General features: G+C 35.6%; 2 pseudogenes; both read right to left on the reverse strand.

Annotated features, from left to right (window-relative positions):
• Positions 1–1,393: 1,393 nt before the first annotated feature.
• On the reverse strand, positions 1,394–1,579 carry LOC129249509 (U2 spliceosomal RNA; annotated as a pseudogene).
• A 240-nt stretch (positions 1,580–1,819) lies between these two features.
• On the reverse strand, positions 1,820–2,003 carry LOC129249574 (U2 spliceosomal RNA; annotated as a pseudogene).
• Positions 2,004–16,035: the final 14,032 nt, after the last annotated feature.

Here is a 16,035-nt window from a genome sequence, read left to right on the forward strand (position 1 = left end):
CCACGACTGGCTTTACAGTAGGCCATTTGATCAACCCAATTTTTAAGCACATTTTCGATTGTTTGGGCTCCAATTTCATGAATGGCAACTTCCATTTCGTTTAAAGCATCAATCGTCTCTGGACGGTTCGCTTAACGGCTCCCCACAAAAAATAGTCCAACGGGCTTAAATCACAGCTCTGAGGCGGCCAATTGATATCGGAATTCAAAAACGGTAGCCAAAAGTTCGAGTGTAACTTTGGCAGTGTGACAAGTTGCACCGTCCTGTTGAAACCAAATGTCGTCCATGTCATCCTCTTCAATTTTTGGAAACAAAAACTCGTTGAGCATGTCACGGTAACGCTCGTCATTTACTGTAACCGCTGAAGAAGTAGAAGACTCACCACTTTGGAAATAGGTTTTCAGTATTTTCCAATTTTGTTCTAGCGTATAGCGTTCTATTTCGTAAATGTCAAACCTTTAAGTAAATTATGAACACAATTGACATGTCATTTGTGTTACCATTCTCAAAAAAAAAAAAAATACCAGTCTAACGGTTAGACTTGATAGAAGTGAAACCTTCCGTAAAACAAACTGAGAGAGAATAAGACGAAAGCAGCATTAGGAGCGGGATAATTATAGGTTCATTATAATATTGCTATAAAGTTCATATTTTATTTTCTTCATTTTATCATTATTCATCCTCAATGTTTTCAATTTCAACAAATGATACGAGTGGCTTATGATAGATAAAATATGATACAAATGCTTTGGTTTCGATGTTGTCAAAAAAAATACCCAAACGGACCGAAGAAACAGACTTACAAATTTCTTCCATTTTCGTCTACTTGTATTCATATAAAAATTTATGTCTCTTCCCACCAAAGCTAAATGTATTAGTATATTTTTTCTTGTATTTATTCAAGGCTGAAATCCAAAAAACTGTTTTCAATAAATAATCAGAAATGTCCTACAATGCAAATTTCAAAAAAAAAAAAAAAATTTATTTCTTGTGATTCGAAACAAGAATTTTGAATCGGAAGCTCACATTGCTAGCCGCTCGGCAATCGCGCCATACTGTCGGTGTTGGCCTAAAAGTTATTTAGTTCGTCGCTACGTTTATATGTAATTCGTTTCACTTTTTCCCAAATCACTCCCAACGATTCTAAAGAAGTTTTCACTTTAAAAATTAATGTACGAAATATTTATACCGATTCACTTAAACTGACTTTCAGTATCTAAACCAAAAATAGAAAAGCCAAAAAACTGTTTTCAATATATTAAATAAATAATCAGAAATGTCCTACAATGCAAATTTCAAAAAAAAAAAATCCATTTTCGTCTACATGTATTCATATAAAAATTTATGGCTCTTCCCACCAAAGCTAAATGTATTAGTATATTTTTTCTTGTATTTATTCAAGGCTGAAATCCCGGCGGTACTGCAATACCGGGTCAACCCGTGGCAGAGGCGGAGCAAGCCCATAAAACACTCCGCGCATTTCCAAAAATTAGTTTAACATTTGTTGTCCTCCGATGGAGGATCTATCAGATGTTAAGCTGATAGGAACAGATACCACACTACCTACTTCAATAGATTTTCTAATAAACCTTTTGAGAATTTACACGCTCAGAAAAATTAATGTACGAAATATTTATACCGATTCACTTAAACTGACTTTCAGTATCTAAACCAAAAAACTGTTCAATAAATAATCAGAAATGTCCTACAATGCAAATTTCAAAAAAAAAAAAATTCCATTTTCGTCTACATGTATTCATATAAAAATTTATGGCTCTTCCCACCAAAGCTAAATGTATTAGTATATTTTTTCTTGTATTTATTCAAAGCCGAAATCCCGGCGGTACTGCAATACCGGGTCAACCTGTGGCAGAGAAGGAGCAAGCCCATAAAACACTCCGTCCATTTCCAAAAATCAGTTTAACATTTATTGTCCTCCGATGGAGGATCTATCAGATGTTAAGCTGATAACCACACTACCTAGTCAATACATTTTAAATAATAAACCTAATAAAACTTTTGAGAATTACACGCTCACAAAAATTATTTATATCAACATATAATATAACGCTTCGTAACTAAATAACTTTTAGGCCAGCGACGACAGCATGGCGCGGTAGCCGAGCGACTAGCAATGTGAGCTTCCGATCCAAAATCCTTGGTTCAAATCACAAGAAAAAATAAAAGTTATTTTTATTTAGTTCGTCGCTACTTTTATATCAACATATAACGCTTCGTAGCCAAGTTGGTCGCTTTTTTCGTTTCACTTTTCCTCAAATCACTCCCAACGATTCTAAAGAAGTTTTCACTTCAAAAATAGGTGGTTCGAAAAGCAAACGCTATATGGCCCACCCTGTACAAATACATTTTTCACATTTTTCCGTCTCTCATACAGAATTATTTTAGTTAAAATATTTATATAACAATTAAAACATCCTCTGATTATAAAAATTAAACTTCGTATCATGAAGACACATTGAAGGCTCATATAGCGAGAATTTTGGTACATAATTATTAATTAAATTTTTACAGCAGCAATATTAAATAAAGTATATGTATTTTCTAAGAAGCTATTAATTCAGGCATAAAAAACTCATTAAGCAACAGTAAGCAGGGTTCATATCTTTCAAGGTAAAAATGTAATATGTTTTTATTGTGCTCGCGTACAACAAAAAATCACCCGTACAATTTCGTTTCTGTTGCCTATGGTATAATGCTTGCATTTGATGGGGTAGTAAAAAGCATAAGCCAAATGTTTCTGCAACCAGGTAATTACAATGTATAATATTAGCGACGGAAAAACACCAAGATTTTATGTATTATCTCATAATGAGATTTTATTAAAACTCATGAATGTAATCTGTATATATGTGTATATATATATGGCAATACACATGCGCGATTTACGTATCCTTTGATATTAATTATAAATGAACATTAGATTGAAACTTAGTTTTCAAATTTTTATTTAAATGTGTAAACACCAATTTTAAATAACTCGCTGGAGAACTTCAGTCGGTATCTCGTGAATAACTTTAGTAATGTTGGTTTCCAATCCGTCAATCGAAGCCACAAAGCATTTAGGCTGTACATACGCCACCAAATAGAAGTCCAATGGTGTGATATCACACAACCTTCGCGGCCAATTCATTGGCCTGAGACGGAAGATAAATTTGCTCACAGAAACGACGACGTAGTAAACTCGGCCTATAAAGCAAGTAACGCCGTCTTGTTGAAACTAAATGTTGTGGAGATCACGGGGAACAAAAAGTTGTTTACCATGGCGTGATAGCGTTCGCCATAATTGAGGCGTAAGTCTTTCCATGCTGAAATGTCAACGAATACTTGAAAAAATTATGTATTTATTATAGTTTGACAGTAGTCAGGCGTGGTCTGTCAAAACAAACTCTATTGGAAAAAGTGGAGCGTATGCTTACAAAGAGTGGAGCATATGCTTCATTACATAACCTTCGCTCTGACAGGGAATCATTGGCTTCAACTAACTCATTAACCCTCTATACAAACTGCTTAAAATTCAAAGTGTAGTAGCCTACAACACATACCCATGTACACCACTATGACACACTTATGCCACTACGGGCTCGGGTGGAAGTGATATACCGGGGCAATTACCTGTAAAATACTCCACCCAAATTGAGGCTTTCAAATAAATTTGTTCCCGTTTGAAACCAATAAATCGACATATTTTAATGAAGCCATAGTTTCTTCGACAACACGATTAAGCACGTAAGTTAAAAATTTGCGATACAAAAATTGGATGAAAAAGTTGTAACCCCTTCGCTACTTTTACCATATAAGCCGTCAATAATAGAATGTACAAAGATACAATATTTGACTTTTTTTTAAGCCATTTAAATTATACCATTGCAAATCTGATTCAATTGCAGTTACTCTTTACTTCGCTTGTGCGCTCTAATTTAGAATACGCTCACTTTATTTGAAGACCTTACTATCCACGTAACAACAAAAGGCTTGAAATAATCCAAAGAGTTTATACAGTGCCAGATGCACGCTCATTAATTTGAAATCGTTACACAACAGAAGGACTTTACCCTCGCTTAAATTTGTTTTCGACATAATCGTGGAGATATTAATTCTTCATTCTAACTAAAACGCATTTATTTTAATATCCCCCGAGGTGCCATAGGAATTATAATGCAGAATTTTCAAGATTTCTGATTTAACTGCAAGCTATGATCTAATTGTAAATACCAAGAAAACTGAAGTTATGCTCTTCACTATTAAGATCAAGGTACCGGGCTTGAACTTCCCCAAGTTAAATAGTGTAAGACTGGCAATGCAATTGAATATAAAGCTTGAAAAGTAAATCTAACGCTGTATACTTGCAAAAGAGTACTGGGTAAGATATGCAGTCTCCAATAAAAAATCTCACTCTACAATTGAGGGGTCTATTCTTACGTACGGATCTCTCGCTTGGTAACCTGCACTAGCTAAACGATGCACTCAACTTACTCCACCCTCTATTACTAATAGACCTTTATATCAAATCCACATCTGAAATTAGCCGGCCAAGCTCAAATAAATAGGAAGTTGAACCTCAATAGGGCAAGATTATTCACAGCAAAATTATTACTCGCCAACAATCATTTGGTAAACCATCGCCGACTATCTATCACCAACCCTTCTCTTCATTAAAGATTTCTATACCTCAGAGATGCATTTAAAACGGATTGGAGAAGGAGGCAAATCCTTCGCGATTTATATGAAGAAATCAGACACGTCGCTGCAGATGTACTCCGGCATCGAAACAGGTACCTTCATAACGTTGAAAATTGAAGCTCTTCGAGTTATTCACGAATTACCTCTGTTCCAGGGTGCCTTAAAAATTTACTTTGGCAACTTTCCTTCTTGTTTTTGCTTTTTGTTATTATAATTTGTTTTAAATATCATTATTGGAGAAAAAGTATGTTCAAGCTAAGATTTTATTATATGGTGAGGACTTTCCAGCATAAGACAAAGTGCTGGAAAAATAACAATAGTTTTTCATAACTATAGGTTTTCCAATAGCAGGTGTTATTTTGAATAGGATCGCGCTATCGAGAGATGATTAACGATTTTTCATGGCCGGAATTGGATGGTATTGATCTGGAAAACGTTTATTTTCAACAAGACGGCGCTATGCGCTACACAAGCAACGAAACCATTGATCTTTTACGTGTTTCCAGACTTGTGACTTAACACCTTGTGACTTTTTTCTTTGTGGCCACGTGAAAGAGAAGGTCTACGCCAACAGCCCAGGCCCAGATAACCCTTTACATGCGTGTATGTATACGAATTAACACATTTTTCTTGGAAGCCTAGGAAACCAGGAACCAAATTTAAAAAACTTTGAAAACGCGAAATTTTGCGCGACTGATGCTTTCCTCACGTGGATTCAATATTTTTCGCCTTCCGGCTTAGTGGTGATTAGCTTCCAATTTGCCAGTACTAACGTAATTACCAATAAGACTTTGCACCGTAGAATTTAATAACAATTCTATGTATTTCTAATGCTAAATCCGGATTTCGTCCCATTTTGTCACTTTCAATCGAGGTATAATGTGCACCAATCTTATTTCGTTTTTAGCAATATTAGTAAAAGCACAAACGATTTTTACTGTTACTTTTGTATCAACAATATCATGTGTTCAAAGTGTACGAATAAATGTTTTGCATCATTTTGCTACGTCTGCCTGCTTTGTTTGAAACCCTTCAGTGTGAGTTCAAATAACGGGAGTTTTGTTCACGGCAATTCATTAGGAATATAACAATCTTACAGTGACCCAAAAGAAATACATTGTCACAGCAAATATTTACCAAAATACGTCCTACGCAGGGTGTACGAATAATTGTGTGACCACTGTAGGTGTCAGTAGTGAATAATTCCTAGACGGTGCTGTTTTTATGTTATCTCTGGCATTGGTCAAACAGACAGATGTTCAATTTTCATGATAAAACAATGCGGTAAAATTATTCACACTTATTCTGAAAATGGACAATATAGCGCAAAATGTTATATGTTGTGATGTTTTTGGTGGAAATAATGGTCCAGATGAGTTGACAATTTAACGGTTAATGACAAGATTTCAAGAGACTGGTTTTGGCAAGGATAGAAAAGGGTCTGACAGACCAAAAACTGTACGTTCTGTTGAAAATGTTGCTGCTTTAGCGTGTTGCTTACGAGCTTCAACATCAAATCTCGCCTTTCTCATCAATTAAGCATTCACGAATCGACTGTTTGGCACATTTTACGTGTTGACGTTCTCAAGGTGGATATTTAAATTATGTAATTTTTCGCATATAATTGTTAAGAGCCGTATTTTGAGCAAAAAAATGAAACGTGAACAATCTAAGTGCTTACATGTTTTATTTTAAAACAAAATCTTGCCGCACTTTTTAAAAGAGTAGTAGTAGTAATTCTTTATTTATTTATAAATATTGCATCTTACATTTCAATAATTTATACAATAATTCATTTAAATATCTATATAAATACATAAAGAAAGAAATAATAAATTTGTGGCAATAACAATGTTTTCTGTCACAGCTGAAAATTAGTAAAAAAAAAAACTCTGTAATAAAAAAATCTCTGTAGCGTAAGGCTGAGTATATAAAGCAAGTTAGTCTTTTCCAATTGTGGCCATTAAGTATATCTATTACTTCTGCTTCATTTAGCTTTGCTGCGTTTAGGTATCTTGTTCTGATCTCCTTCAGTACCGGACGTCTTTCTAAGAAGTGCTGCATATCTTCTTCCTCGTTTAAATTGCAAGGGGTGCATATTTTCTGAGCATTTCCATACATAGTTGCATTTAGCTTCAGTAAACCACATCTTCCTTTGAAAATTGTCGTAATGTCATCTAATCGCATATCTTCTTTAATATATAATTCCTCTTTTGAGTAGTCTAAATATTTATAAATTCGCGTCGCGCTTGACTGTGCTTTTTGCCTTGCCATGTTGAGATCTTTTGTTTCCATTTTAGTAAGAAGTTGCACACAGCGATCTTGCCAGTCTGTAGCGGTGATGTTTTCTTCAAACTTCAGACCAAACTCCCTTCCCATGTCGTACAGATGCTTAAGCCAAAACACAATTTTACTTAAGATGCCTTGTGTTAGTTTGTGTGGGAGTCTGTTGCAATTGTGTAGCTCTAAAGAAGAAATGTGGCTATCTTCTAGTGTTATTGCATAATTCGGAGTGAAGTCGGGTAGTTTGATGATTCTTTTAATGAAGTAACGTTAAGTTTATTTACTTCATCGAATAAGGCATACCCCCAAACTTGCGCTACGTAGGTTTGTACCGCTTGGAACAGATTCCATTTTGATTTATATAAAATCAATGATTTCGCTAAAAAATCGTTCCATATGCAATTAATACTAGCTTTTGCTGAAGTATTTCTGGTTTCTACGTGCTTGCCGAATGCCATTTTGGGTGTGAGAATGACACCAAGATATTTATATTCCGCCACCAATTTAATTTCTTCATACCATTATTTCTGCCTGAGAAAGTCGTCCACCTCTTCTAAAGACCATCACCTCCGATTTGTTTGGGTTTACTTCCATATTCCATTCAGCGCAGTATTTCTCCAGGTTATTAATCATGGATTGCATGACTTTAGGGTTATCCGCCAGAAGAACAAAAGAGTATTTAAAATAGCATTCTCTTTATGTCTCTACATGCATATATCATCCAAAGCTAAAATTTTCAGCCTTGCGATTACAAAAACAAAATACGATCACAGGCGCCGACGTAGCAGCTGATTCGTTATTCGGGTCGGCGCTAAGCAGCTTAAGATATTGCATAGCATAAAAAATTTTATTCTAAACAAAACAAAAAAAAGATATGTATATGTATATATACATATATACTATATATATAATTGGCGCGTACACCTTTTTCTGGGTATTTGGCCGAGCTCCTCCTTCTATTTGTGGCGCCGTATTAAAGTTATTCCACAAATGGAAGGACCTACAGTTTCAAGCAGACTCCTAACGGCAGATATTTCTTTTATGAGGAGCTTTTTCATGGCAGAAATACACTCGGAGGTTTGCCATTGCCTGTCGAGGGGCGACCGCTATTAGAAAAAAACTTTTTCTTCAGTTTTGTGTTTCACGGAGATTCGAACCTACGTTGCCTCCGACTTCCGAATGGTAGTTACACACCAACCCATTCGGCTACGGCAGCCGCCATTGGTTAAGTAAAATTAGTTTTGAAGTTTTCATTTTGAGGATAAGGAAAAATTAATATTTTTCAGCTATATTTTAAGCTAAGTATCAGTTCTAATTGCCATACTTGTTTTTTTTAATAAACATCAACCTTATTTTAGGCTCACCGACAACAATACTTACGCAGGAACCAAAATCGATTTTCATATGACTTTGTGACCTTTTAGTAAATACATATTTTATATGGATATCCGCTTATTTGCAGGTTATGTGGTTAGACAACTCCTTCTTTCATCCTTGTATTTTGTTGCTTACTCAAAGTATTTTACTTTTATTAGGCAAACTACTTTATCATAGATTTCATCCTAATAATTTTCTCATAGTAATATATATTTGCACAAAGTTTTATTAAAAAAGAGACTCGCACACTCGAAATATTTGTCAAGTACTCTACACACGATGGCGATGCAAACACTTTTGTACCCAGCTAAAATGGCAATGCAACATCCCTACAAGACACAATGAGCAATTCTGTAGTCAGCAGTAATTACATTACGAGTATAAGCATAAAAATGCTGAGCAATACAGATATTTTTTAACTTATATCGAATTGCTGTAAGAAGAAAAGCGATATATAATAACATCTCAACGTCATGCGACGTCATATACTGGGGCCCAGAATAAAAACGAGTAGTCTGCTAAGCACTTTACTAATCAATGATAATTACAATATGAGCACTTATTTGATACTCAGCTGTCTTGCAGGGATAGTGTTTCTGTGCATTCTTACAAATTCATACACATGCACGCTTAAGTGCTGTTATCTTTACAATTTTTCCTCTTACTTGATTTTTGCCAAAATTAAAAGTAAACTTTTACTACAAAAGGTTCCAAAGTCAATATTTGTACTATACGTAAAAGCAGTCCCATGCACAAAGCCAAGCCTTCACTCTTCTGTTTTTGATAGAGAAAATTAAAGATGAGTTTTTTATTCATTAGTGCACAGCAAGTAAGCAGTAAGTGAGCAGCGAATGCTGTCAATACTGGGCACGAAAGTTCAATAAAGGACGAAATTACTTTTTTATTTCTGTATATTCCGAAGGAAAATGCGCTAGTTCTGAACTGATATATTTACTTATCGTTTAACTTAAAACACCGATATCCTCGAATATAACACTTTACTGACATTAGAAAGAGATATAGGAAACTTATATCATAAGTTAGAGCAGAAGCTGGACCAAATACCTCTCCTTGACTGACACAGTAACTATCGAACCAATTGTGACCGAATTTTGCAAAGCACCCTACTAAGTTCTTATCTATTTAGTCTTTCAATGTCTTCATATACCATTCAAGTAATTTGATGCGCCAAATTTTCTCTTTTCTCTGCCTTTCTTGAATATTTTTCTTTCTAAATTGCAAATTTTCGTATTCAAATCGGTTAATTTTAAGTCATTTTAAGTTTCCAAAAACTTGTATATGTCCATCGGGGTTTGGGACATTTTTCACTCCATTACACATACATTCGTATACTCTTACATATCCGTACCCATGCGCCCAAATTGCGTGTTTTTTTATACACAAAATGCGAACATTTTTTAGTTTGGTGTTTATTTCTTTTTGTAATATAAAGCTATCAAAATTGTAAATTAAAAGAAAATTTTTATAATTAAAAAAGGCTAAAAAAAGTCACTCTTGCATACGTCGAGTAAAATTGGCATATGTACGGATGAAGCGCGTGAGTATTGCGCTCTTTTTTGAATAGATGTATTTGCTCCCAGAGCTATGCGCTTTGCTGTGTCATACAATATTTTAGACTGTTCAGCGTCGTCGCGAAAAAAGAATCATGGCCACTGCGTCTCTTTGAATGGATATTGATTTTGCTATCGCAAAACTTAGAATATTAACATTGAACGAACGCATAAAACTGTTCATAGGAGTAAGAACAGGCTACCTGGGCGGTGATGATATGTCACCCAAACGGCTTACTAGCTTGGTAGGGAAGAAATCACGCAATAGTCGTTATAGTCTCTCTAGCCGTGTGCGGCGTGATGCCATCTTGCTCAAACCATGTATGTGTACTCAAGGAAAGACGTTCTCTCATTATTGACAGGAAATAATCGTTCTGTGTGTGCCGATAAGAGACAGCGTTCACAAAAATTGCTTGCCCTCGACAACCTTCAAATGATGTTGATGTTTTATAGAGGGTTCTGTCCTTTAAGTAATCAATAATGACAGGTTTGCTTATTTGCACTTCCATTCAAATGAAAATGGGCTTCATCGCTCCAAAAGATATTGTTTACTGTACGAAATCGCTTCATCTTAGGCTTAAGCGCTTACACGATTTAAATTTTGAAGAGGTGAAGTGTAAGACACTTTCTTAATATTTCATTACGTAAACGTCGAATATTGGAACGTGAACAAAATCTACGACGAGCAGTTTTTCCCGAATAATTAGCCTTGAAATACTTGCGGACAACGGGTTTTCTCAGCGTTTCTCAGAAAGTTGTTTTTTAGCCATTCTTGGTTCACTCGAGCTTTGTTGAAGCGTCTATGGTCTGCTACTGAAATGTTTGTCTGCCCATAGCTTCAAAGCAACCTCCAGAATACTTTTCCGATAATATTTTGCATTTAGCTTGACGTAAGGCTTGATGAAAACGATTGGAGAGCGCCAATTTGGCGGTTACAGTGGCCCAAACCATTACTTGTGACGGGCACTACCTCCTGGTGGCCAATCCATCTCGTATGAATGGTCGGTCAAATAAACCCTATCGTTTTGGGAGTTTTCGAATTGCTCAATTTGAAAAATTGAATTGTTGCTGCTTTGGTGGGAGATCATGCGCCTTTTGGATCTTGTAAGGCTTGACTTTGAGATCATTTTTCAGTATGTGGCGGGTATTTTCAGATCTTTCGCCATTTTATTGGAACTTCGTCGGAGATTTCGCTCAAGTCGCTTCTTCCCTTTTTGAATCATTTCACTTGACGTTGCAGTCTCTTGATGACCACCTCCATGACGTTTCGCAATGCTACCAGTATCGTTGTAACAAGTAATGGTGCGATAAACAAAAACTTTATTTACTTTAAGTGCTCGAGCTCACGAACAATCGCTGGTTGTGATTTTCCAATCAAATATAATGAAATCACACTATTACGTTTCAAATCCATTACTGATTTTCTTTTTTTGCGCTTACTCTCGGCAAAATGTTTCGGCGCGCATACAAACAATACTCTGGACTGTCATTTAGTCAACTAACAGACAGCTGATGCTCGTGTATCAGCTGCGCGAGTGATCTGAAGTTGGTTACACTTCGAGTGCCGGACCCTGTACGAGCATTTTTATGTAGGAAAGTGTAACGATAAAATTTCGTTAGCATTTTCAATAAGAAAAACCAAGCGAAAATCTACCGGTAAGGAAGTTTTAATAAAAATAACTATGTATGTATTAGTCACATAATTATAAAATTTTCTAGCGAAGTACAATGGCGTTCCAGTTTCTTGGAATTGATGCTGAAAGAACCCTTGCTTCAACAAGGACCGGTTTATCGAAAAGTTTTTCTCTGCGATTTGTGGACTCTCCATTGGAGTTGGCCGTTGATCACTTTGAAAGGCTATACCGGCTGACTCCGGAGGATGTGTAAACAACTTTAGACAGAATTAGTCCTCATCTTGAGAAGAAACTGAACCGCTGAAATCCAAGTAAGGAAGTGCTATAATTATACAAATGAACCAATCTTCCATGAGGCGTTCAATACTCAGGGTAACTGACGCTATGTTTATTTATTTCTACGGCACGGCAACCTTTTGATTGTGCCATCGATGCAATTGATTGCACACACATTGCATTTCTCGCGCCGGTCTTGCACGTGGAAGCCTAAGTACACCATCATGGGTGTGATTCAATGAACGTACAAATCACAAATCGTCGTAAAATTTGCCCCAACTTATATTAACTTAAACACTTATGCCGCATTTTCTTACAGATGTGTGACTCTAATCTTAAACGTTTAAATGTTAATGCGAGATTTTCCCGGTCATGCCATAATACGTATACTTGGAACTCCTCCGCCATTTGCCTACTGTAGTTACTCATACAAATACATATATACATCAGTTCAATTATGATGTTTTGCTTTCCAAAAAGGCATCGCTATTTTAGAGCGCTGTCGAGAGTCGATTTTTGTGGACTATGACTATAATAATCTTAGTCGGTAGTATTTGAATTCATAATTCCACAGGAGTAATATTAGTTATCAATTTTCTATCAGTAAGTCCGAGTCATATTAAATTAACCAAGTGACTTTACAGAATATTCAAAAATTATTTTACGACTCCTATGGATACATTAATAATTTTCCAATTTAATCTACAGCATTTCAATGAAATGCGAAAATGTTTCCCATCCGCAAACCTCTTATATCTAACAAAGTGGCTTTTGTTTATTTTGTTATTTCTCCCTCAGATTTGTTGACCTTTTGCCTGAATACTAAATTAGTGAATTTGCTATGTGCACACACTGATAAAATATAATTAGTGGTTAGTTCGAGTGCAAATGGAAAAGGAAAAACAAATATTTTTGGTTAACGAGTTTTCTAATTTGCTAATAATTTTATGCATATAAACCTACGCATTTAGATACTCACCATACGCACTTAAATCGCCATTAGTTGCAAGCATCGGTCATGGAAATAAAAATTGTGGTGCATTAATATTGTATTATCTAAACAAAAGTTTCAATGCGAAAAAATTAGATACTCGTCTGGAAAGCCATAATAACGGCCACCACCATACATTTGAATAAGTAAACATATAGCTAGTTTCCGATGTGCATACGCATATACATATTTGGAATACAAACAATACTCATAACTTTAATTGAATATGGAAAAAATTATTTAAAGCACTGGTGGAGTTCTGCAATCTTTATTTGAAGTTAACACCAAAAATATTAATATTTAATAACTAAATAGGTATACTAAATAATTTCAGAAGTAAAATAATTAACAGCGTTAAATATGATTCCTCTTAAGCAATGCTGCAGCAAACCGTGACACAGCCTGAAGCTTTGTACGGGAAAATAAGGAGAACGTCGCGGAACCTGGAAACAGGTGACGCTCGAACTGAATAACGTGGGCCATCCAGTTAAAGATTAATCGAAATAGAAAAAGTTGCTATTGATATTCTGCCATTTGTGGAAAAACACGCATAACATTTGAGTTTTCAGAGGAGGAGCTGGACCAAACACCCAACAAAGGGTGTAAGCGCAAATTATAAAGGGTGTTCAATATAAAGGTATCGGATTTTAAATTGAAATGAAACAACGAAAACTCAAATTGATTGTTATTTTTGTGTAGAACCGTTCATGACATTTAATTTTTAGAGATATCCCCTTTCAAAAGGGGACTGCGTCATTTTGAATGACTCCATGGAGGACTTCGGCCGGTATCTCGTGAATAAATTTATATTAGTAATGTTGGCTTCTAATGCCTCAAAATGGGCTTGACTTTCCGCCTTAAAAAATCGATTATCATGGTGCTATAGCGTTCGTCATTCTCTGTTACATTGGCGCCGGCCTCGTTTTTGAAGAAATATGGACCGATGATTCCTCCAGCCCATAGCCGCACCAAACGGTTGATTTCAATGGATGTAATGGCTGTTCCTGAGAGGCTTCGAGTTGCTCTTCAACCCAAATACGGCAATTTTGCTTATTGACGTAACCACTAAGCCAAAAATGCGCTTCATTGTTGAACGAAACTCCTGGACTGAACGCTCGGTGAACACTTTTCACAAAGTGTAAGTTTTCATACTACAGTACGTAGTACAGTACATAGTACAGTACAGCAACAACAACAACGATTTGTAAAGGTTGTTGATCTGATCATCCTTTATATAGATCGGTTCTTGAAACGACTAACCAAAAAAAATAAAACATATGCCTCTGGTCAAAAGTAAGTAGGAGAGTGCGGAGATGGAAGGAAAGTCTTAGTAATATAGTTCCAACTACTGCAAATAAAGGAAGAAAGGTTATTATTGCTTCGCCAAAAAAATCACTCGCAAATAACAAGTGCGGTTTTCTGTGAGACATATTCATACATAGGTACACATATATATTTTTACTATACGTACGTATGAACTCGCTGGACAATGACCAATTAGCAAAAATTTGTCTTTGTATCATATTTTGCTCGGGATCACTTACATTGATATTGGGCTCGTTTACAAATTCTTCGATATCTCGATCTTCGAAAAAACTTTTATATTGAAATTTCGTGCTAAGGCAGATATTGGAAAAGTCTCTTTAATAAGACATATCATCTTTTCATACAATAGATTTCAAAACAGCTTACGACAGCATTATTCTAAACCAGCTCTTCTCAGCGATGGCCGAACTCAGTATTCCCGATAAGATAATATGCTTGATGCTGTCTACTGTACGCAATGCAAGGAACGTCGTGAAAGTTCAAAACGATTTGAACGGACTCCGGCGAGGGAATGGATTCTAATGTCTAGTCTGTAATATTGCTATTGAAAAGGTTATCAGGGATTCAGGCGTAAACACAAAGGGAACTATTTTTTTAAGCAGGTTCAGTCGCTGGCTTACGTGGACGACATAGACATTATTACATCGCTGCCTAGTTTAAAAGAAGCCTTTGAAAGCATAGAAAGAGCAGCAAAAAATATGGGCTTAAAAATAAATTTATTATTAGATATATCAACAATTATTTAGGTTGCAAGTTTCAAATTGGATAGAAAAATATATATTTATGTATATTATATGAGTAGTATAAGGGTTTTGCAATAACAGGTTTTAGGTGCTAAACAGGAGAGATGATTAACGATTTTTTATGGCCGGAATTGGATGGTATTGATCTGGACAACGTTTATTTTCAACAAAAGGGCACTACGTGCCACATAAGCAACGAAACCATTGATCTTTTACAGGAAAAATTTCCGGAACGAGTTATCTCTCGAAGAGGTGTTCACAATTGGCCACCGCGATTTTGTGATTTAACACCTTGTGACTTTTTTCTTTAGGCCACGTGAAAGAGAAGGTCTACGCCAAAAACCCAGGGTCGATTCAAGACTTCAAAGATGGAGTTCGTGCGGCTATCGAGGACATAGGGCAGTCACTTAGAAATTTGGTTATGGAAAATTTCATGAAAAGGATATTGCCCTGTAAGCTTCGTCGTGGTGGTCATTTGCCTGATGTTCTTTTCCACTATTAACGGCATACCTTCATCTTTATAATGAAGTAAACATCCGATCATTTATATTAAAAAATGGCATTTTTCTTTGAATATCGAAATAACAGCTCTTATTAGAAAATCCTTTAAAAGCTATAGTAAAACATCGATAAGATCAGATAAAAGTCAGTCGTTTTAGATAGACGTGCCGAGATCAGACACGTATCATTTGCCAGTTTTGAATGTCACCAATATACTTTCTTCAGTTTCATAATATCGCCAAATTGCTTTTTGATTAAAATATACATATCTATATGAATGTTATAGATGTTATGTGAATTAATCCTAGCCATGCAAAAAAATGTGATTGAGAATACAGTATTCACTTGGTTTTATAGACTCTCAACTATGACCATCCTAACGAGTGAATAATAGAATTACGGAAAATTGTATTATATTTGTTTTCACATAACGGTTATATGTAATCGGATGAAGGAATCGAGAAAGGTGTAGGCACATATATACCAAAACGCTTTACATGATAAGAATAGTCGATTAAGTTATGTTCGTCCGTGCGCACGATAGTGTCAGTTACATTGAAAAGTCATGAGTACCAAACTGCGCAAAATGTGCCGAACTAAACTGTACAAATAGATAGTCACTGAGCGACAAA

The sequence above is a fragment of the Anastrepha obliqua genome, chromosome 5 (assembly GCF_027943255.1).
Source record: "Anastrepha obliqua isolate idAnaObli1 chromosome 5, idAnaObli1_1.0, whole genome shotgun sequence".
NCBI classification, from domain to species: Eukaryota; Metazoa; Arthropoda; class Insecta; order Diptera; family Tephritidae; genus Anastrepha; species Anastrepha obliqua.